Raw genomic sequence first — 23,967 nt, 5'->3', positions numbered from 1 at the left:
GTGTTATAATAAGAAAATTGAGCCCTCCCTGTAATTTTCCCCAATGTGTTTCATTTTTTTTAAGAGGAAAAGATGGCAGAAACAAAGAACAAAAAGTAAGAAATGAAATGCAAGAACAAGAAAGGAAAGAGAGCACAAGAGACTAAGAGAGAAGAGGAGGAAGATAGGGGATCCAGGAGGCTTTTGTGGTCGTTGTAAGCTCGGCTATACAATAGGTAAACTCCATACATTAATCCTCATCCTTCCCTCTTAGTTTTCTTGAGTTTTTAGAAGATATAAACTTTATATTTTGATCTAAAAGGATTTGTTCTTATAAGCTTTAGTTTCCTTAGGTTATAGAAGGTTGTTTAAGTTTTCTATATGATGGTCTAATATTTTGAGTAGGCAATTGGATGAAATGGTGACTTTTAGGGCAAAAATTAAACTCTAAAGGATTGAGTTTTGCTCTTTAATGGTTTAAGCCTATTGATTTAGGTATGATGTGCTATTGAAGCTAATAAGATTTAAATTAAGCTTTAGTTTTTTTATATATATAAGAGCTAATTATGAAAATTGGTAATACTAAATGAAGTTTTTGGTTCATTAAAATTGTATGGTTTGAAAATTGACCTAATGATGGCTAATAAATAGTTTTGGTAGGTAAGTGATAGTATGTGAATGATTGTTTAATATATGGATCATTAAAATGGATTATAACTCATTGACCCAAGTTGTGTGTTATGAGTTTATATTTTTCTTTTATGCTATTTGTCATGATAAGTGATGTGGATCACTCATATGTTCTAGGAATTGTTAGTGGAATTTATTCAAAAGTTAAGGGACAAGCCAAGTTATATTTTGATACAAGGAGAAGCCCTTTTGGTACAAAAGAGTTGAGGTAATAAGGGGATTAATATTTTTTATTGCTTTGTTTAGCTATTTTGAATAAATATTACTAGCTATCATACACTATATATTTTAAATGATTAAATGTAGTTAATTGTATTTTATAAGGACTTATGGGTACTACTTGGATAAGTGCATATATGTTTTTATTTATTTAACAATATGTTTTTATGGAAACGGGGGTAACTGCATGCATTATAATTATAGACACTAATAGAAATTATGCTTTTGACTATGCCTTTTAACTTCAGTTCTCAGAAAAACCATTATTGTAAGAAAGGAGGTGGCAAAATTGTAAACATACAAACTTGTTATGTTTATATGAGACACTTTAATGTTTATCAAATAACCAATGTAAATAGAGTTTTAACGTCGATAATCTATCTAAACTAGCATGAAAATAAAATAAAATAAAATAAAAAACAGCATCTTTTTAACATTAGTTACATTGAAAATAAAATAAATGTAAAAAAGATAAATGATGTCAGTTTCCCTTGAGAACCAGACATCATTACTTTTGAAAAATAAAATTAAAAAAATTTCAAGCTTTTAACATCGGTTCTAAGAAGAACCGATGTTAAAAAGCAGAAATGACGATAGTTCTTGATAGAACCAACTCGTTTCCTTTTTAATTTATAGAAAGATCTGAACAGGTACAGCACATGTGAAATTTCAAAGTTTCTTTCCTCTCTTGGTACTAAAGTACTGTGCAAATGCTAAAGGAACCCTTCTTCACTGCCAAACCAATCATCCTCTATTGAAGTCACTATGGGCTACTGCTACTACCCGTTACTGTTATCGTAAAAGCCCCTATCCACTACCATCAATTCAATTACTGATGTTGTGAAGCATTTTTCTTCTTTGAAGCTATTTTGCCTCTACTTATTGGATTTTGGGGCTTTTTAGGTACATTTTTCTTTAGTCCTCTTTGTAGGTCAAGCTCATGCTTTGATTTGGGTCTCCATTTGCTTTAGTCGTTCTTTTGTTTCTTCTTCATTGTAAGTGCATCTTCCATTTGATACTTCTTCCTCTTCCTCCATTGTTTGGTGTTGCTTCAAGTTGGTTTTTTAGGTTGCATTTTCATGCTTTATAGATTACAAATAAGTATCATTATTTTTCTCTATTTTTTCTTTGATTTAGGAAAATTTTCTTGTCTGGAGTCATGTGTGTGTGTATATATATATGTGTTGTGTATAATTTTTTACTACTTTTATTTTTTTATAATTAATGTAATTCTTTTCTTCTGTAAAATGTTTCTGGATAAAGGAATTAAACTTATTGTGATGAATACGAATGTTGTTGGATAAAGGAATGAAATTTGTACTTGTTTAGATGAATTAAATTATTTATGATGAAATTTTTTTGATGAATGCTGCTAGATACTGTAATGAAATCTATACTTGTTTAGAGAAATTGTTATATGTTTAAATATATTTAATTTATTTAATTTTTTAAGTTGCTTAAGATTTAGATTAAAACATAATGGTTGTTGAAAAATTTTGGGAGATCTTATTTTAAGGAGAACCTCTAATAAAATTTTTTCTAACATTTAAAGTTTATATATATAATGTAGTATTGGCTTGGAGTTTGATTTGAATTTCATTGTCATTGAGATCGGTGAATTTCAATTTTTTGTTCAAATTTTGGAAGATTCTATTTTAAGGGAAAAACGCTACCAAAATTTTTTAAATTAAGTTAAAAAAATTTTACATATAGTATATTTATGTTGATTAATTTAGTAGTTAAACAATGAATCATAGTTAAATGAATGCTAGAAGAACAAGTAGGATATGAAATAGGTGCAATATTTTCTTGAATTCATTGAAAGAAATGCTCCTAGTAAAAATAGATGGTATTTTTGTCTATGTGTGAAATATTTAAATGGGAGTCGACAGGGTATTGATGAAATAAGAGAGCATTTGCTTTGTAATGGGATAAATTTAAGGTGTAAGAAATGGATATGGTATGGTGAAACTGAAGGATTGAGTTTATATGTCCCAAGAGAAAGAAGTAAGTGAGAATGCCTGGGATGATAAAATAGAAGATATAATTCATGATATTAGAATGGAGTCCTTTGCACGAGCACATGCATTTTGAGAGCTTGCAAAGTGATGCAGAGAAGCCTTTGTATTTGGGGTGTAAAAAGTATACACGTTTAACTGGTGTGTTGAGTTTGGTCACTTGAAGGCAAGATGTGGGTAGACTGATATGAGTTTTACTTAGTTGCTTGAATTGTTGGTAGATATGTTTCCTGATGGTATAAGTTCTAGCCATCACTACATAAATGACTTTTCTTCTGCATATGGAAACTTGTTCGGGTATAGTGTTAAGGGCAATAAAGCATGTCCTGTTTGTGAAGAAGAAACGCACTCTTAACATAAATCACTAAAGAAACAATTTACCTTAGTCATAGGAGATTTCTTGGTCGACACCACCCTTATTGCAGATTAAAAAAAGCTTTTAATGGCTTTACAAGAGTATGAATTTTCTCCTAAGGCATTAACTAGGGATCAGGTTTTCTTATATGTGGATAGGATCAATGTAACCTTTGGTAAGTATCGAAAGACTGCAAGTGAGAAGAATTTAAAAAAAAGAGATATGTCTTCTTTGTTATTCCATATTGGCAGTTTCTTGATGTGAGGCATTATCTTGATGTGATGCATGTGGAAAAATGTTTGTGATAGTCTTTTGTGCACATTTCTGCATTTAGCTAAGATGGAAATAAGAGAACAATTATTTGCCCGATGAGAAGATGGAAAAAAAGACTTATCTACCCCCTGTGCCCTATACACTTTCAACAAAAGGAGAAATTAAGCTTTTGTAGTTGTTTACATGGTATTAAAGTTCCCAACCCCTAAGGATATTTTTCTAATATGAGAAATCTTATGTCAATGAAAGATTTGAAGCTAATAGGCTTGAAGTCTCATGATTGTCACATATTGATGCAATAATTGTTACTGATTGCTATTTAAGGTATACTGAAAGATGATGTGAGGCATAAATTACAAGACTGTGTGGTTTCTTCAATTCTATTTGCAATAAAGTCATTGATCCTGATAACCTAGATGAATTAGAGAATGAAGGTTATTTCATTTTGTGCCAACTAGAGATGTACTCCTTTCAAGTTTTTTTTTGATATTATGGTGCATTTAATTATTAACTTTGTAAGGGAAATAAGGCTTTACAATCCTACCTATCTTTGATAGATGTACCCATTAGAGCGTTACATGAAAATATTAAAGGGATATTTGAAGAATTCATATCTTCTTAAAGCCTCAATTGTTAAAAGATCTATTGCTGAGAGGTTGTTGAGTTTTGTATCGAATACTTAAATAGGATAAAGGATGTTTGAGTTCCTAAATCTCGCCATGAGGGGTCTAGTCTCATAGTTAAGGGAACATGAGGGGTCAAAGTAAAGAGTATGTGCTATGAAAAGGTGTTACAAGCTCATCTTTATATTTTAAATAACATGAAAGAAGTCCAGTATCACTTTGTGTTATTGTCCAAATCAAGATATAGTATTTTGGTTTTGTTCTCTGGGTAGAACACCAAGCAAAGAGTTAACATGGATTTTCACTAAGTAAGCTTTTATCTATATAATTTTTACTTCTAGATATATTAATACTTTTGTAATGTTTTTTCATTTACAAATGATAATAGTGCACATAAGACATATTATATGCTTACGTTTGGGGAACGCAAGCAAAAATCATCAGTAGAAAGGATTTACCCAATGTAAGTATGAACCTCTAACTTTCATATTTAATTATTCTTTGTATGTTTTGGTTTAATTTTAAATTTTTATTTATTTTTAGTGCCATAAGTAATCAGGAAGCATAGAATGTTCATATTATGTGATCCGTTACATGTATGAGATAATTCAAATTGGAAGTATTGAAAGATTACAAGAGGTATTTGATTTTGTTATTTTAGTTTAAATTCTTATATTTAATTCCTTTAAATTATTATTTTAATTAATTTTATCATTTAGATTTTTGATAATATGCAGCCTTATAATGAAGAAAAATTGATGCCATTTGATTTTTGCTTGACAACTTCTCCAAGAATACTTTTCAAAGTGTTTGTAGATAATTCTATAGTTTTTAGTAATCGAACAAATATATAATGTAGTTGTAACTTATTGTATATTGATTGTTGTTCTATTGGCTAGTTGTTTATAATCTATACAATTTTTATTTTTTCAAATGGGGGTGTATAGGAAATTAAAAAAATTTTTTTTAAAAAAATTTAAACTTTTAACCACAGTGTTTAGTTTTTCAAAAACTGTGGTTAAAAATCTTTTAACAATGGTTATTATCAAAAAATCCATTGTTAAAAACTACTTTTAAGAATGGTTACATATGATAATCATAGTTAAAAAGACTTTTAACAATAGTTTTGAAAAATCATTATTAAAAGTCTAATTTAAAAAAAATTGAATTATTTTTTTACAAGGTTTCAACGTCAGTTATAATATAACTAACGTTGAACGTGTTTTTCAATGTTGGTTAATTAATCGACGTTAAAACTTTACTTTCCACTACCCATTTTTCCACTTTCCCTTAGTAACCGACATTAAAAGCATAAAATAACCATTGCTAAAAGTCCATCCTGCAGTAGTGAGAGAATAAAGTTGCACTTAAGGAAGTGTAACTGAGTTAGGTACTTTAGATATGCTAAGGAATTGCTTAAAGAAGGAGTGATATATATTATACTATCTTAGAGAGTCAAAGTGGTCAATACTTGAGAAAGGTAGATAATAGTAAAAGGCATAATCTCGGTGGGAGTTCACCAATAGGGAGGTAGGACTTATGATATTCTATGATGCACTGTTAATACTTAGTGTTGCCTTAGTATTGTGGGCACAGTGCACTAAAGTGGTTAGTAGATTGAGTATTCAATACCCCTTAATAGGGGAGAAAATTTGATATATGAAGTATGAGATTGAGTGCCTAGGTCAAGGTAGCTCTCATAAGAAGAGTAAGTCGTGCTGGCTCTGGGAGAGAATTAGCTTCAACTGCTCAAGATTCATGTCAAAAAAGCACAAGCAATTGGCCCTTAGCACACTATGGTACACCTAGTTAGCAGATTTCTTATAGTAGGTATTAGCCTCGTGTGCAAGCCAACTCACGTGGAACAGAGGAATGATTATTCGTGAGCATCGTACTTATGCTTGTTCATGAGCCTTATGCCCATGCTTGACTCTTGGCTCCAACCACACTTGTTTTGTGGCTTTCAGCTGCGTTTGATTAGTTACTTACCCTCATAGACTGTGTATCCATACTTGTTATTCGTTCAGATAAAGCTCTTCTAGATCTAAACTTAAAATTCTTTATCTTTATATTATTTCTATAAAAGCATTCTACTTAGTCATATTGTTATTTGAAATTTGTATATTCTATGAACATTATAATTTTGATAAGTTATTTTGTCCTATTAACATTGCTTAAATTCATGATTATGTCACAGAGAAAACTTGTTGTTTATTATTATTTATTTAAGTTCATGTTTCATTATTTCAAAATTTTAAATTAAATCATTTTATTACTATCTTCACATATTTACATACATATATATATAATTGAAATGCTATTCACTAGTAGTTTCTTTGGTCTCAGATATTGTAGATGACCCTACACCTCTAGTAGATCATTAAGAGGCCCTTTTGCCTTCTTAGAAAAGAGGAGGCGTATTGCGATTATTGTTTTAGTAAAACTATGTTTTGTATTTTATAGTCATAACTTAGTATTCCATGTACACCATAGTTAGGTCCTAATCTTATTTTGTTATTATTTAAATTGCTGGAATGAAGCTAGTGTCCTTATTGATTTGGTTAGCAAGTTTTGTTATTGTTGTGGAAATTTTAAAAGGTCTGAACTATAGGGAAAACTATGCCAAAATTTCTATAAAACATTTAAAACTTCACGAATTTTATTATTTATATTTTAGCTTAATTTTTAATTATTAAGGCTTATGAAATATGAGTTCTCATATTTCATGCCGATCAATACTCTTAGTATTAGGGTGTGACAACTTTAGCTACCCAAAGTTCTTAACTTCTATCATTAAGCTAATCAAAGCTTTACCAACCTCACATTAGCTTCATTTAGCATTCATAAGGTTTATTCACCCCTAAAATTAGCTCACACAACTTCAAAAACCAAAATTAAGGTTCATCCATCCTTTTCCACCCAATAACTCACACATATACAATCACCTATTTAACACCAAACAACTTAAATTAAGCTTCTAGAGTCATATGCAAGCCTTTAGGTTTGACTTTAACCCTCCTTAACTCAAAACTCAAACACCTAATATTCAAAACCCATTAAAAATGAGCTAGAGAGGAAGAATGGAGAGCTAGTGATCTTATCTGGAAGATTATAAGTAACAACTAACTCCTAAGTGCCTAAAACTTTATTCCCTAGTATAGCCTTTCCTTCTCTGTTCGTGTTTCTCTATTTTTCCCTTCTTTCCCTTCTATTTTCAAATGTTGATTCACAACCTATTAATGCTTGAAATGTGTCATGTGCCATAACATATGTACATATGGCATAGCATATGACAAAGTGAGCATAGTCTCAATTTTTCACACTTGATCCAATCCAACTTTCGTGTTATCCCAACCATAATGATGTTTAATGATTTAAAATGTCAATTAACAACCTAGAAACATTATTATCTTAACTAATCTATGAATTACTAATTTACCCTTAATAAGTAATTATATCCCATACTAGAAAACTTGGGATGTTACAGCTAGGGTGTATGGTATACCTAGTCCTATGCATCTCACTCAAGATAAGTTACTTGACTTTAATGATTATGCATGCACATTTTACCTCGATATTCCAAATACCTATCATCTATCATTGCAAAGTTTGTGGTACGTCCTTCTTTAACATCTTCCCTCTTACCAATTAGGAATTCTTCCTCAAATTTGGCCATCTCCAATTCCTTCAAGAATTCCTTCTATCTGTGTAGCCTATAAAGGCATAAAGATTAGTAGTGATACGTCTACCTGAGTACTCTAGAAACTCTCCATTAGACTCAACTCTTTCACCATTATCTATGCCATATGTAGTCTCTTCTTGCTCTCTACCTTATATTTAACTCCTTCTAATCTACTAGGTATTTTAGGCTCTTATGGTCACTAAGCATCGAAATACAAACCATATAAGTAGTGTCTCTATATCTTCAAAGCAAAAAATACAACTACCAGCTCAAGATTGTGAGTTAGATAGTTCTCCTCATACAACCTCAATTGTCTAAGAGCATAAGCTACAACCTGATTATCTGGCATCATGACAAATCCCAAACCCTTTAATGAGGCATCAGTGTACATGACATATGGTGTCTTAAGGTTAAGAATTATCAGTATGGGTAAAGTAGTCAACCTCTTTTTAAGTTCTTGAAATGCCACTTCATACTTGTCATTCCAGATAAAAGGATAACCTTCTTTATTAATTTAGTCAACGGAGAAGCAATATGTGAAAATCCCTAAATAAACTACTAACAGTAAGCAGTAAACCTAAAAAAATTTTGATTTTCATCATTAAGGTTGACTGTTCCTATTTCAATACAAGATCAACCTTTTGGGGATTTATAACCACCCCATCCTTAGATACCACATGGTCAAGATATTTTACCTCTTTAAGCCAAATTTTGCATTTCATCAGCTCTCCTTAAAAATCTATAAAAAGAAAATCCTCAAATATTTCATGTCTCTTTCTCATTTTAAGAGTAAATTAGAATATTACCAATAAATACCACAACAAATTAGTCTAGGTACAAATATAAGATATGGTTCATATAATTCATGAACATTGTCAGGGCATTTGTCAGACTGAAAGGAATAACTAGAAATTCATAATGACCATACTGTATATGGATTTAGGGCATCCTTAGCTTTTACACTTAACTTTTAGTAACCTAATCTCAAAATTGATCTTAAAAAATATAGAAGCACCTACCCATTAATCTAACAAGTCATCAATCCTAAGTAAGGGGTACTTGTTCTTAATTGTCATCTTGTTCAATTACTATTAATCAATGCATAATTGCAAACTACCATCCTTCTACTTCACAAAAAGTACTGGATAAACATTGGGGGAGAATAAAACCCTTATCCAGCAATTTCTTAATTTGTTTCTTTACTTAGCCAACTTGAAAGGTGACATCTGGTATGGAGCCATGGAGATAGGCTATGTACCCAGTACTCAGTTGATTGAGAACTTAACCTCCCACTCAAGTAGTAACCTAGACATCTCCTTAAGAAACATATCAGTAAGTTCACTAACCATATCAATCTTTTCAACCTTAATCTCTAACTCGGACTAGACAAAAAAGAACATAGCATACGCCTAACATCTATTCCTAACACATTTAACGACTTAAGCATTAATTAGATAATAACTATTGTGACTTTATAGTAGGGTTGGAGGTAACATACATAGGCAAGGACGCTATTTTCTTACTACAATCAAGAGTAACCCCATTTGTCGACAACTAATCCATCCCTACAATTATATCAATCCTATTTATAGATAGGAAAACTAAGTCTATTGTTATGACTTGATTACCAAGCTTTAACTCAATGGTTAAACAAGCATGGCGGGTGTGTGCAGTAGAACCACTTGGCATATACACTTTCATTACAAAAAGTAGTGCATACACATGTAAATTCATCCTTTTAGCATAATCATTTGATGTGAGTGAGTGCATGTAACATCTTAAGTTTCATCATTAGTAATTATTTATGTTTCAAAGGATAATTTAGTCAATTTAGATGAATTATTGATTTAGCGAGGTTTATGGGAGACTAATATAGTTTTTGAATCCTTGGATAGCCTTAGAAAAGGGCTAGGTCAATGTTTGAGTGGGCAATTGTACAAAAGGGAGTTTAAAATTTTGTGAGACTTTTTATCCCTTGTGCCACAGTGGGCATGTCAATGCATTATGGCACACATGCAAAATATACACTTATCAGACGCGAAAAACAAATCGAAAATAGAAGGAAGAAAAAGGGATAACGAGATAGCAACAGATAATAGCTTGTGGATTGTTAGGGCATGATCTCTAGGCTACTTTAGAGGCATTTGGAGCTTGAATCACCATTGGGTAAGTTGATCCAAGAGCCTATAGTTTTGGTCGGGGTGATATGGAGGTTTGAATGGTAAAATAATCATGCTAGTGGTAAAAGGTTTGTACTGATCAAAAGAATATGTGGTGATATGCTGAATGTATATTTTAAAGTTCTATAGTTTTACTCTCTTATGGTTGTACATGTCAATTAATAATAGTGAATTATTCTATTATTGAGATGTTTATCTCACCCTATGGTTATATTTTACAAGTGAGGGCTCTGGTAAAGGTAAAGGAAAGGAAGAGGCAATTGAAGAGTGAAGAGCATTATAGTATAACTCTTCCCCTTTCTCTTTTGGGTTGTAATGAATATTGCCATTATATATATTACCAACTTAGGAACATGACATTATTTTAGACATCACTTATATGAATTTATGATAAGTGTGCATACCTTGGTCCAAGATTGATGTTGTGGATTACATGTATGTGCTTGGCCAAGTTATCAAGTTACCATTACAAGTGAAGAATTTGAAGAGATTTTTGTGCCAAAATGACCAAGTGACATATGTGTTAGAATTTATCCACCCCTTTATATTGTGAATTTGGGGTTTTAATGGTTATTTTGAGTGTGGATGCTTAATTATGTGTTATGAATGAATTGTTATATTGTGTGTAGTCCATTTGAGGTGGTTGAAGTGTCTCGGGGGCTAATGGCATTTAGTATTGTGAGTTGGACACCTTTGTGTATGTTTTGAGGTGAAAACAAACCATTTTAGGTTCAGGTGTCTATTTATTAAATCGATGATTGTTTGAGTGTAAAAATAGTACCATTAGCTAGAGGGCTCAAAGAGCTTCGTGTGGACACTTGAATCGCCCAAATCAAACATCGAATGTCGAAACGGCGTGCTCTAAAAATTTAAAGGGCTGTCATGACAGTAATCTGCTATCATGATAGTAGGTGCGCGCTGCATTGCATGGTTATTGCACCACAATTCATTAGGCCTTCAAGGGACTTGTCCCTTTGTGTCATTTGCCATGACAGGCGCGGCTTGCACTAAGGTGAATGGACCAGAATTTGTAGAAGAATGGCGTTTTGGTGTAATTATGATGTGGTTTGTTTCCCATGCTTTCATATTTATTCTAAATTAATTTTTAACCATAGTTTGAGCTCAAACAATATTTTAAAAAGGGTTTTCATGGGATCCTAATGTTTTAAACTAATTATCTTTAAACCCTTGAATTGTGATAACTTCTTCATAGGATTTTACTTAATCTTAGTTATCACAACAGCATGTGTAAGTGTTATCCTGGTAACATCAAGGCGGACATTACAATTTGGTATCAGTATCAAGCATTCCAAGACTGGCATGTGTGGTTATCGTGTTGGATGGTTTTGCTTTTTGCATTTATGTCTAGAAGTTGGCATACATATTTGCTACACTTACCTTCCCCTTGCATAGTTATCTCATTTAACATTTACTCTTTATGTGATTACTCCCATCCTTAAGAGGGGAGAAAGGATGGCAAGAAGAAGAACTACCAGAATGGCTACGGGTAATAACCCATCTAATATCGATATGGTACTAGAGACCAATGAGCTACTACCAAAGAATCACATTCTGGTTGGTCAGAACTTAGAAAAACCAAGAAATGAGCCGCAGGGTAATGAGGCCTTGCTATTGGAGATGAATTTGATGTAAGAAATATGTAATTCGGTATGGGGATAAGGTGCAACGAGGAATATAAGGTAAGAGGAGATAGTAGAACAATTGAGAATGAAGAAGAGATGTATAAGCAAGAAGATGAAGTTTATGAGGAGAGCACACCCAAGCAATCTAGAGCTGTGGGTGGTAGTGGTTGACAGAATTCTATAAATCGAGCATGGAAGAATTTCTCATGGCTTTATCCACCTACCTTTAATGGAATAATGAAGGAGGGCAAAGCCAAAGAGTGGATTGAGAGAATTGAGAAAATATTTGAAGTGGTGCCATGCTCAAAGGAGAAAAAGGTGACTTTAGCCTCAGTGTTACTTGTAAAAGAGGATAAACATTTGTGGAAGTTGTTGAGACTGATGAGTAGAGTCAAGTGGACATGAGATGAGTTCAAAGTGAGGTTTTCTAACTTTTACTTCCCAGTGGCCTTTAAAGTAGAGAAAGAGGTTGAGTTCCACGAATTCAAGGGAATCTTGATGAAGAAGCTTTTATCACCAAGTTCAATCAATTGCCGAAGTACTCTACTTACCTCATAGGGAATGATGACTTGAAATGGAAGGCTAAGAGGTTACTTGAGAAGATGAGGCCTGAGTATCGAATGTAGTTGGCCTTGTTTGAGATTACATCTTATGATGAGATGTGTAATAAGTTGAGAATAGCTGCGAGAACAGGCAGAGAGGTACAGACTGAGAAGAGAAGGGATAGTTAGGGCAGATTCTCACAATCGCTTGGCCCTATTGGTGGAATTAGCAAGAGATCTGGTTTTAGTTATAGTAGTTTTGGGAGCTTTGGGAAGAAGAAGACTTTTTAAAGGGGATTATAGTCTTGAGGGTCATTCCAGAGGAGTAGTGGACTAAAGAATAGTGCTAGTAGTGCACAGCCATCTCAACAGGCTTCCACAATACCTGTACCTACTCTTAGTACAACTAGAACCCCTCAGTACTTGAAGTATGGGAGATATCATATGGGAAAGTATTGGGTTTACTTTAAATATGGCAAAACAGGGCACATTAGCATATATTATGATGAGGGCAGAGTAGGTACACAGAGTAGAGATCAACCGTTCCTGATAGAGTATTCGTGTTGTCCCAAGAGGAGGCAGGTGCATCTCCAAACTTGATTAGAGGTAAAATCTCTTTGCACAATTGTGATATAGATGCATTGTTTGATTCAGGTGCTACCCACTCTTACATTTCTGATCATTGTTTGTTGAGGTTGAAATTGTTTGTGCATACCATGCCATATGTGATTAATGTATCTATGCCAGCGGGAACTTCTGGAAGAATAAACCGTGCTTGTCTGGGTGTTGATTTGAGATTTGAGAATAGATCAATTACCATCCATTTGATCTATTTACCTATGATTGGGATTGATATAGTAGTGGGTATGGACTGGTTTTCAATAAATAATGTGACATTAGATTGTGTAAGAAAGATAATATCCTTGCTAGTGTATACTGCACCTATAGTGAAACTCAATCAGCTAAGATTCTTGTTTGTAATACAAGCAGAAAAGTGCATTCAATGGGGTTGTCAGGCATATATGGTGTTCTTTTTTGTTATGCTACTTATGATGGAGGAATTGAGAGAATTGGAGTGGTAAATGAATTTCCTAAAGCATTCTCAGAAGAAGTGTTTGGATTACTGCCTGAACAAGAGGTGGAATTGTCTATTGACCTTATGCCTAGAGTAGAATTGATATCAAAAGCTCTGTATCAGATGTCTCCATTTGAGTTGGCAGAGCTAAAGAAACAACTAGAGGAATTACTAGAAAAAGGTTTCATAAGACTAAATGTGTCTCCATGGGTATCACCGGTGTTATTTGTGAAGAAAAAGGATGATAGTATAAGACTTTGCATTGACTACAAACAGCTGAACAAAGTGACAGTCAAGAACAAGTATCCTTTACCCAAGATTGATGATTTACTAGATCAGTTAGTTAGAGCTATGGTGTTCTGTAAGATTGACATACAATCAGGCTACCATTAGTTGTAAGTCAGGGTTGAAGAAGTACCAAAGACTGCCTTTCATACTAGATATGGTCACTATGAGTTTCTAATGATGCCATTTAGATTAATGAATTCTCCGGCAGTGTTAATAGACTACATGAATAGAATCTTACAGCCTTATTTAGATAAGTTCATGATGGTATTCATTGATGATATTTTAATTTATTCAAGAGACGAGGAGGAGTATGCGAAGTATCTTCATACTATCTTGCAACTTTTAAAGGACAATAAGTTGTATGCCAAACTTATCAAATGTGAGTTTTGGCTAAGCGAAGTGAGATTTCTTGGTCATGTGGTGTCCATGGAAGGGATTTCTATGGATCCACATAAGGTGGATGCGGTGTTAAAATATGAACCACCTACTTTAGTGACAGAGATTAGAAGCTTTTTAGGAATAGCAGGCTACTATCGGTGATTCATTCAGGGACTTTCATAGATCACATCTCTATTGACTAAGTTGACTTGAAAGGATCAACTGTATGTGTGGACCGTCAAATGTGAATTGATATTTCAAGAGTTAAAGAGAAAACTAACGTCTAGTCCAGTACTAGTTATTTCTAATCCTCGATTGCCATATGTAGTTTACACAGATACATTGTTGAAAGGTTTAGGTTTCATTTTAATACAAGATGATCAAGTTGTTGCATATGCCTCAAGACAATTATGACTGCTTGAGGAGAATTACCCAACTCATGATCTAGAGTTAGCAGCAATTTTTACCTTGAAAATTTGGCGACACTATCTCTACGAGTCTATGTTTGAAGTGTTTGGTGATCACAAAAGTCTAAAGTACTTAGTGAATTAAAAGGAACTAAACATGAGGCAATGTAAATGGATGGAATTCCTCAAGGACTACAACTGTAAGACCAAGTATCATATGGGTAAAGCTAATATAGTGGCAGACACGCTAAGTAGGAAAACGGTACATATTGCTCACATGATGGTTTAAGAGCATCGATTACTTAAGACTTTCTTAGATACTCAAAGGAAAGCACCTCATATGACATTGTACAATGTACATTCTACGGTCATAACCAATGAATTCTTGAAAGAGTTATGAACTGCTCAATTTAAAGACTTGTATTTACTCAAAATCCGTGAGGATATTGAAGAGAGAAGACCTACAGAATTTGGATTTAATAATGATGAATATGTAACTTATCGAGATTGAATTTGCATACCAAGTGATGAGGAGATAAGGAAGACGACTATAGAGGAAGCTCACTGTAGTAAGTATACTATTTATCCTAGTGTCACCAAGATGTATCAAGATATGAAGCAAATGTAGTGGTGGCCAAAAATGAAGAAAGATGTGACAGAGCTTGTGGCTAGGTGTCTAACATGCTAAAAGGTTAAGATTGAGCACCAAAGGCCTGGTGGTGTATTGCAACCACTAGAGATCCCAGAGTGAAAATAGGATAGTGTATTAATGGATTTCATCACTGGGTTGCCCAGAACTCAAGCGGGCTATGATGCAACATAGGTGATTGTGGATTAGTTAACAAAGTCGGTGCAATTCTTGGTAGTGAAAACCACCTATTCACTAGAAAAGTATACTTCATGGGGTGCCAAAAGACATTATCTCTGATCATGATCTGAGGTTTATATTGAATTTTTGAAGAGAGTTGCAGAGAGTAATGGGCACTAGATTGAAGTTTAGCACGACATATCATCCGTAGACGGATGACCAGACTAAGAGGACTATCCAAATGCTTGAGGATATGTTGTGAGCTTATGCCTTAGAATTGAGAGGTAATTGGGATACACATCTACTATTAGCAGAATTTGCTTACAACAACAGTTTTCATTATAGCATTAGAATGGCTTCATATGAGGCATTATATGGAAGAAGGTGTCCATCACCTCTGTGTTGGACAGAATTGAGTGAGAGAAGTTTGTTGGGTCCAGATTTGGTAGACCAAACACCCAAAAGATCCAATTGATTAAGAAAAAGTTGTTGACAGCCCATAATCGACAAAAGAACTACGTAGATCGGCATAAAAGATCGTTGGAATTTTTAGTTGGTGATCATGTATTTTTAAGGGTCACACCAATGACTGGCATAGAGAGATCGATAAAGGCTAAGAAATTGACTCTAAGGTTTATTAGTCCCTTTGAGATTTTAGAGAAACTAGGACTTGCTGCCTATCAGATTGCCTTACTACCAAGTTTATCGGGTGTTCATAATGTGTTTCATGTGAGTCAGTTTAAAAAATAACAACTTGATCCTTCTTATGTTCTAGAGTCGAAAGAGGCAGAACTCTAGGAAAACTTGACATATCGAGCTGAATCAGAGCAGATTGTGGATGTGAAAAACCAACAATTGAGGAATAAGACTATTCACTTAGTTAAGGTCTTTTGGAAGGATATGGCTTCTGGTGATACGACTTGGGAGACTTAGGATAAAATGAAGCAGTTATATCCTTAATTATTCTCATAGGTATATGTTTGTGCAAGATTCTAAATTTTGAGGGCAAAATTCCTAAAAGGAGGGGAGAATTGTAACATCCTAAGTTTTCTTATAAGTAATTATTTGTGTTTTTCAAGACAATTTAGTCAATTTAGATGAGTTCTTGATTTAGCAAGGTTTGTGGGAGACTAATATAGTTTTTGAATCACTAGACAGCCTTAGAAGAGGGTTAGGTTGATGTTTGAGTGGGCCATGGTATGGAAGGAAGTTTAATATGATGTGGGACATTAGTTAGTGATTTTGGTGTGTTTGGGTGTTTAATATGATGGTTAGAGTGTTTGAAAATGGTTGATATTGTGAGAAAAGGAAATTGAGTGTTATAGGCACTTAGAACCTAATGAATTCAGAGTTAATCATAGTGATAATTGATGATTGTCACTTGATCGTGTAGATTGAGCATTGCTCGAGCTATATCGTGCATATAGAATGTGTGAAACTAATGTTGAACCACGGTAACCTTTTTGTGTGACAAAGGGTTGAGATAATGGAATAATTTACACTGATTGATTATATTGGTTAACTATCTGTGAGTAAATATGTTGATTTGAACTTGAGATTTGATAACCTTGTATATTGCGGAATATGGTTTTATGCATGAAAAATCTATTTGGAAATAATGAGCTTGATGAAAATTTTATTTATGAATGAGTTGAGGAATTTGAAATGTAAATGTGAAAGATATGTTGAGTGTGAGCATGATCTGGTTTGAGGGTGGGATTTCACCTGTAAGAAGGAGTAGTGGAAGTCCATATGGTATGTATCTCCTTAGTGTCTAGTGAGGCACAGTGTTAGAGATTTTCTTCTTAGTATCTATACGAGATACGGCATTAGAGAGTAACGCTCGTTAGCATCAATGATGCGGTATTGGAGTAAAGACACCCCGATTCATGTGTAATAGGGGTAAACCATAGTCCATAAATAGGATAGGACACCTTTGACCGGGTGATTCTACCACTGAAGGTGAGCTCAAATCATTGTGCATGTGTACTTAATCCAAGAGCCTATGGTTTCAGTCGGAGTGATATAGAGGCTTCGATGGTAAAATGATCATGCTAGGGGTAAAAGATTTGTACTGATCAAAAGAATATGTAGTGATATGCTGAATGTATATTTTAAAGTTCTATAGTTTTACTCTCTTATGGTTATGCATGTTAATTAATAGTAGTGAATTATTCTGTTATTAAAATGTTTATCTTATCCCGTGGTTATATTTTATAGGTGAGGGCTCCGGTAGGGGCAAAGGGAAGAAAGGGGCAATTAAAGAGTAAAGAGCATTGTAGTGTAGCTCTTCTCCTTTCTCTTTTAGGTTGTAACGAATATTGCCATTATATATATTGCTAACTTAGGAACATGACATTATTTTAGATATCACTTGTATGAATTTATGATAAGTGTGCATACCTTAGTCTAAGATTGATGTTGTGGATTAAATGTGTGTGCTTGGCCAAGTTACCATTAGAAGTTAAGAATTTAAAGAGATTTTTGTGCCAAAATGACTAAGTGACATGAATTTATCCACCCCTTTATATTGTTGTAAATTTGGGGTTTTAATGGTTATTTTGAGTGTAGATGCTTAATTGTGTGTTATGAATGAATTTTTATGTTGTGTGTGGTCCATTTGAGGTGGTCGAAGTGTCTCTGGGGCTAATGGCATTTGGTATTGTGATTTGGACACCTTTATGTGTGTTTTGAGGTAAAAACAAACCATTTTAGGTTTGGGTGTCCATCTCTTAAATGGATGATGGTTTGAGTATGAAACTAGTGTCATTAGTTAGAGGGCTCAAAGAGTTTCGTGTGGACACTTGAATTGCCCAAATCAGAGGTTAGATAGTGAAATAGCGGGCTCCAAAAATTTAAAGGTCTATCATGATAGCAATTTGCTGTCATGATAGTAGGTGTGAGCCGCGGTGCGTGGTTATTGCACCGCGACACATTGGGCCTTTAAGGGACTTGTCCCTCTATGCCATCCACTATAATGGGCACGGCTTGCATTGCAGTGAAAGGACCAAAATTTACAGAAGAATAGCATTTTGGCCTAATTGTGATGTGGTTTATTTCCCATGCTTTTGTATTTTTTCTAAATTGATTTTTAACCATGGTTTGAGCTCAAACAATTTTTTAAGAAGGTTTTTTTGGGGTCCCAATGTTTTAAACTAATTATCTTTAAACCCTTGGGTTGTGATAACTTCTTGACGGGATTTTACTTAATCTTAGCCATCACAATGGCGTGTGTGAGTATTGTCCTGGTAATGTCAAGGCAGACATTATAGTGCGTGGCTCTAGAATCAAATCATGCATGAGTAAAGTGGCCATAAAGAGAAATAATACCTCTAATAAGATTTGATAAAGTCTAGGCCTCTTCCTTAGATAATGTGAATACTCAGTTAAGAATGGTTAACTTGTGCTCTATGATGCTTTGCTACTCAAGGAAATACTTAGTAATGTGTCCCATCTAATTGCATTCGAAGCAAGTCCAATATTGGCCCATTTAGCGTCTCCTAGAATTTGCTACACTTAAGGCCTTGGCTGGTTTGATCATGTGGGAAAGGGAGAATGAACCTTACTACAATGATTGATTACACCCCTTACCCCTGAAGACACACTCCTCTACTAGGATCCCTTAAACTAAGATCCTTGCTAAAAACTTTTTTCCTTGTTCCTAATAGAGAAATGACCTGAACTCCCAGCATTAGATTTAGACTTCTTATTAACCATGCTAGTAGGACTCATAAATGAAAAGAAATAGCCTTGATTGTCTCTTCTCTTCTTCTCCTCTATCTCTTGGCCTTTCATAATAAAATTCTTAACTTATTGCATATATCCTTAAAAGATGTGATCTCTAAAGTTGCCAACTACTAGTGGTACTTATGCCTTATCTATTCCAACAATTGATTAGTGATAAGACATATTATTTACACATATTTCTTAGCTAATTATGACTATTTTATATATATTAAGAGTCTCCATATACATTCATATCACATTCTTTGTGCAATTTTGCCTAAGTGTTAAAGTACATGCATTAGGGATAATTTTGTCATAAAATGCACTTTTTCACCAAATTAGGTTTAAGCTAGAGATTTATGTCTTTTAATAGGATAAAATGATTGATCTAATTAGTTTTCATTGATTCATCCTAGGTTGTGAGTTATTAGGAAAAGACAACATGTTAAGGTTGTCTCCCTAAGGGTTTTTATTTAGCTTTTGATTTTAGTTCAAGTGTATTCTTGTCTACACTTATGTCTTATGAGGTTTTTATATTCATTTTTCCTTAACCATTTTAATACTTTGGATGAATTAAATATTTCCTATCTTAGTCTAATTAAATAAATGGCACACTATGGTTATTTGATTATTTGATTTAATTGTGACTTAGGTGAATTAGTGTAACAAATGAAGACATGACTCGAGGCAATTGAAGAGAACTTTAAAAGGGAAAATGTGGTGTGAATAATTAGACTTAGAGAGGTCTAAATTAAGCTTAGAATGATATATTGTATTGGATGAAGCCTACATTGTAATCATCACTAATTTTCCCTCTAAAATGCAAGTAGTTTTGGTCGGTTGAGCAAGTAGTTCAAGACCACAACCAACTTAAAAGTTTCCATGACTTTTTTCTCATTTTCCATCAGCCAATTTCATGCTCCACACACACACACACAATTTACATCTCTCACTCATTTTCCTATCTTCAAACATTTTCTCTCACTTTCTCACTTGTTCTTCAATTTTCCCATCTAATCAATCACCCATACCTCCCTAATTTCTCATCCAAATCACACAAAACCACTTTAATTCATTCTCCTCTTCTCAATCTCATCCAAACCCTCTAAATAAGTCAAGTGTTGAAGGTGTCACATCCTAAAAATTAAACGTCATCGGCATGAGACTTATGCCTAGACACACATTCCTTAAGCCTTAATTAAAAAAAATCTCAAATCTAACATCTCAATTTATATGAAATACAATTTGAAAATTATTGAAATATTTTCATTTTCACAAAAGACTTCCTAAACTTTTAATAGAAATTTCAACAAAACCTTCCTTATAATTAGAAGCTTCCAAAGTTTCTACAACAACCATATATAACCCAAATCATAAATGTGAAACTCTACTCCTCTACAACAGAAAGACAGACAGATTACAGATAACAATCCTTCCTATATTTAACATAGAGCAATTAATCATATAATATATAATTAAGCATTACATCAAAAGTAAGGTATCCTCAAAAGATCTTCCAATCAATCTAGCAATATGCCCTCAAAAGTCAGTGGAAGGTAGATCATCAATTACGCTGTCTAAGAACAAATAAATTCTTTCCAATGAAAAATGTCCCAACTATAACATTTTCCAAAATCAAAATGAATAACTATAACATTTACATAAATTAAAGGAAAACAATTCAATGTAAACAAATTTTGTAAACTTGGAATATAAATTCTATATAACTTCAACATTCGAAAACTTTAAATTTATAATGACAAGGTAGCTTCAACATTGAATTTTAACAAGTCATAATGATTAAATAAATTAATAATAATAACAATATTTACTAATTGAAAACCATTAAATATAAAATCACCAATTAATTAAAAATTTATATTTCTGGGGATTTATTAGAACAATTCACAAATGTTGACACAGTTTATGAGGATAAATAACCAAACGCAACTTATGCCATGAAGACAAACGTGAATACACAGTCTACGAAGGTAAATAACCAAATACAGACTGAGCTACGAAACAAATGTGGACACAGTTCATGAGGATAATGCTAACCAAATGTGGCTTGAAGCCATGAAAACAAATGCAAGTATGAGACCCACGAATAACAAATGTGAAAACAAAGCTCACAAAAATAAAACTAGCTAGTCATTTATCATGGCACTTTAAGGGCTAACAGAACTATCGTTAGCAACCAGTGTTTTGTATAAAATTCCCTTCAAATCCATTTTCAAATAAGGGAGAAAATCATCACTATAAAAATACAGTTTCCATTCTCAAAGTCAAACTCGTATGAATAGCTTTGAAGATTTTAAAACTTGTCAAAATAAAATTTTGCAACTAATGTCCATGTTTGACATTTATTGAGTAATTCAAGAATAACCAGAGTTGATAAAAATAATCTCATCAATTTTGAAAGCATTCTTCATAAGGAAAATCACATGCACATGCCATAATTCAAATATCTTTCAAATATCTTTATAATTTCCCAAGGTAAAAATAATTTAATTAATGATCTATAAAAATATTTTGAAAAATAAAATAATTTTATTAGTAAATCAATTGGGATGCTATCCACTTACGTAACGGTTCCTAAATCGAAAGATATAATCCTCCCAAACTTCTCTTCTTCTAAATACCCTATAAAATATAATAAGGTTTTAAAAGAATTTCTACAAGTTTAATAATCTCCCTTCCAAAATTAACACCACCACAATCAATTTAAATAATTCAAAATTTTCCATACATCATAATTTCTACCATAGTTTCTCTATGATACTTTAGCCATAACTAATTATTTAATTATCTATTAGACCTGTTAACAAACACATGGTGTGCGTTAGTTTCCAATTCATTCAATTTAAACTTTTAACCTCCCAATGCTAGACCACCCCAAATATGCTTTCACAATCAAATTTCCTTTCAAGGATTCATTTAAGCTCAATTAAAATTCAACCCATTCTCATTCCAATAGTTTCCAATGCCAATTTGAGTTCATCAAACTTCCCATTTAAACTCAAAGAAATTTAAATCTAATTTCATCTTACTGTAGTGAAATTATCTATGGCAACTCATGCTCTTAAACTAAAGTTTTTTTATTAACCTCATTTATCTCCTCCAAACATGTACCACAAAAACAAATTAAGAAAGCACCATCAAACCAAAACACACGCAGGATCAGCGAGGAAGGAGGGAGAAGTCTCTCACTCAAATCATTAATGGCAGGAACAGGACAAGGAAAGAATGAAGAAGAACTTGCCACACTGGATAGGGGAAGATCTTCAACACTGTTACCTAATGAAAGAAGAAAAAGAATCCATGGCATCAAACCAAGAAGAAGGTCTTCCAAGAGAAGCTTCCAATTTTAGGGACTTAGCCCCCACCCAACGCACCAGCAATGATACACGGACAAAGAAAGAATAGAGAAGGAGGACGATGAAATAGGTGAGGGAAGAAGAGAAAAAGGGAGAAAATTGAGTGCACCTTCAATCTCAGCCAAAGACTATGATGAGAAGCGTACCCATAGTCATCGGCTAACGAACTTAGAGGGAAGACGCATGAAGGAATACAGTTCTCTCTCTCACTCTTTCCCTCTCTCTAAGGTTCTCAAAAAATTAAGAAACGGAAGAGAAGGCCCGCACGTTCTGATCTCTTCCTCTTTCTCTTATATTATTAATATATATTTAAGACAGTGGCAGAATGGTAATTTTGTGTGGATGACAGAAACAAACACGTGACTTAGTAAGCAAGAGCCAAGAGAAATTTCACAAACTAAGCTACTCACACATCTTGTTATCTTCCCCAACAAAATATACAAATACAATAAATTTATTTTATTATTTATTCTAACTTGATAATTATATTCTGAGTTAGTACAGTCTGATGCAAAATAAAATCTAAATAACTAAATACCTGAATAAAATTTAAATAACTAGATATCTAAATAAAATCTAAGCAATAATATTATTAAATAGAAAATATCTAAATTAAATTAAAAATAAATTTAAAATTATTGGGTTATTACAGAAATTTTTTTTGATAAAAAAAATTTAAGATGTTACAAAAGGCTCAAATCAACCACATAAGAAGGAAAATGTTTCATCAAAATGTGGAAGACTTTGATGGCTTCAACTATGGTGATGGAAGGCTAGAGATCACGGAGGATTCTTAGGAGAAAGAGATGGAAGAGATGGAGTTCACGCCTTTTTAATTGGCTAAGGATATTCTAACCCTAGATTCTCTTCATTTTGCTTCAAGTTGTAATGCTAGATTTAGGTAACAATTTGATTGGTTCATGAACTTCGTCCATATGAAGAAATGCTTGTAGAATATTCTCATTTTCCTTGTTTAAGTATGAATTTCGTCCATATCATATTGCTACATAATCTTGAGTTAATGTGATATGATTTATCGTCAATTAGCCTTTACATAATCTTGTGGTTTCGTTCATTGATTTGATGGGTTATTACATAATCTTGTGATGATTTCATGATTTTATCATGCTTGGCCATGGCTATATTGAGGGAATGCACATAAGGAAAACTAATCTAGGTAGTTAGCTGTAACTTAATTCACCTTAATCTAGGGAATTGAGTTAGGTTAACTAGATAATCCAACTGGGTTTAATTAAATCTAAATGGAACTTAATTTAGTAAGGAAAGGAACCTTAGTTAATCACTTTTGTGGGTAATGAGATCTCTAACATTAAATCCCTATGAATCTCCATGATTGACATAAGGTATGTCATCTATTTCATTTAGTTTAGTTTACATTAGTTTCTAGATAGCTTGGTATAGTCTAAACTCTCATCATTTAGGTAATTTGTTCACTTAGTAACCCCACTTTTGAATTAAGACACTAATTAAGGAGATGACCTAAGGTTGACTCTATATTATGTTAGGGTTAGAACTAGTACTATTTTGATAGGTGTACAATCCACCTCTATTATGGCCTTCCACTCATCATCGTCACACCTCCTCAAATACTAGGAGTACTTAGATAATTCATTAAACTTGGCAATAAATTCTTCTTCTATCTTGGTACTGACTCATTAATGAACTTTATGCTCTCTAACTACT

The sequence above is a fragment of the Prosopis cineraria genome, unplaced genomic scaffold, assembly GCF_029017545.1.
Source record: "Prosopis cineraria cultivar Desert tree isolate PC_DT_omini unplaced genomic scaffold, ASM2901754v1 PC12, whole genome shotgun sequence".
Taxonomy (NCBI): domain Eukaryota; kingdom Viridiplantae; phylum Streptophyta; class Magnoliopsida; order Fabales; family Fabaceae; genus Prosopis; species Prosopis cineraria.
This window is presented reverse-complemented; position numbering follows the sequence as displayed.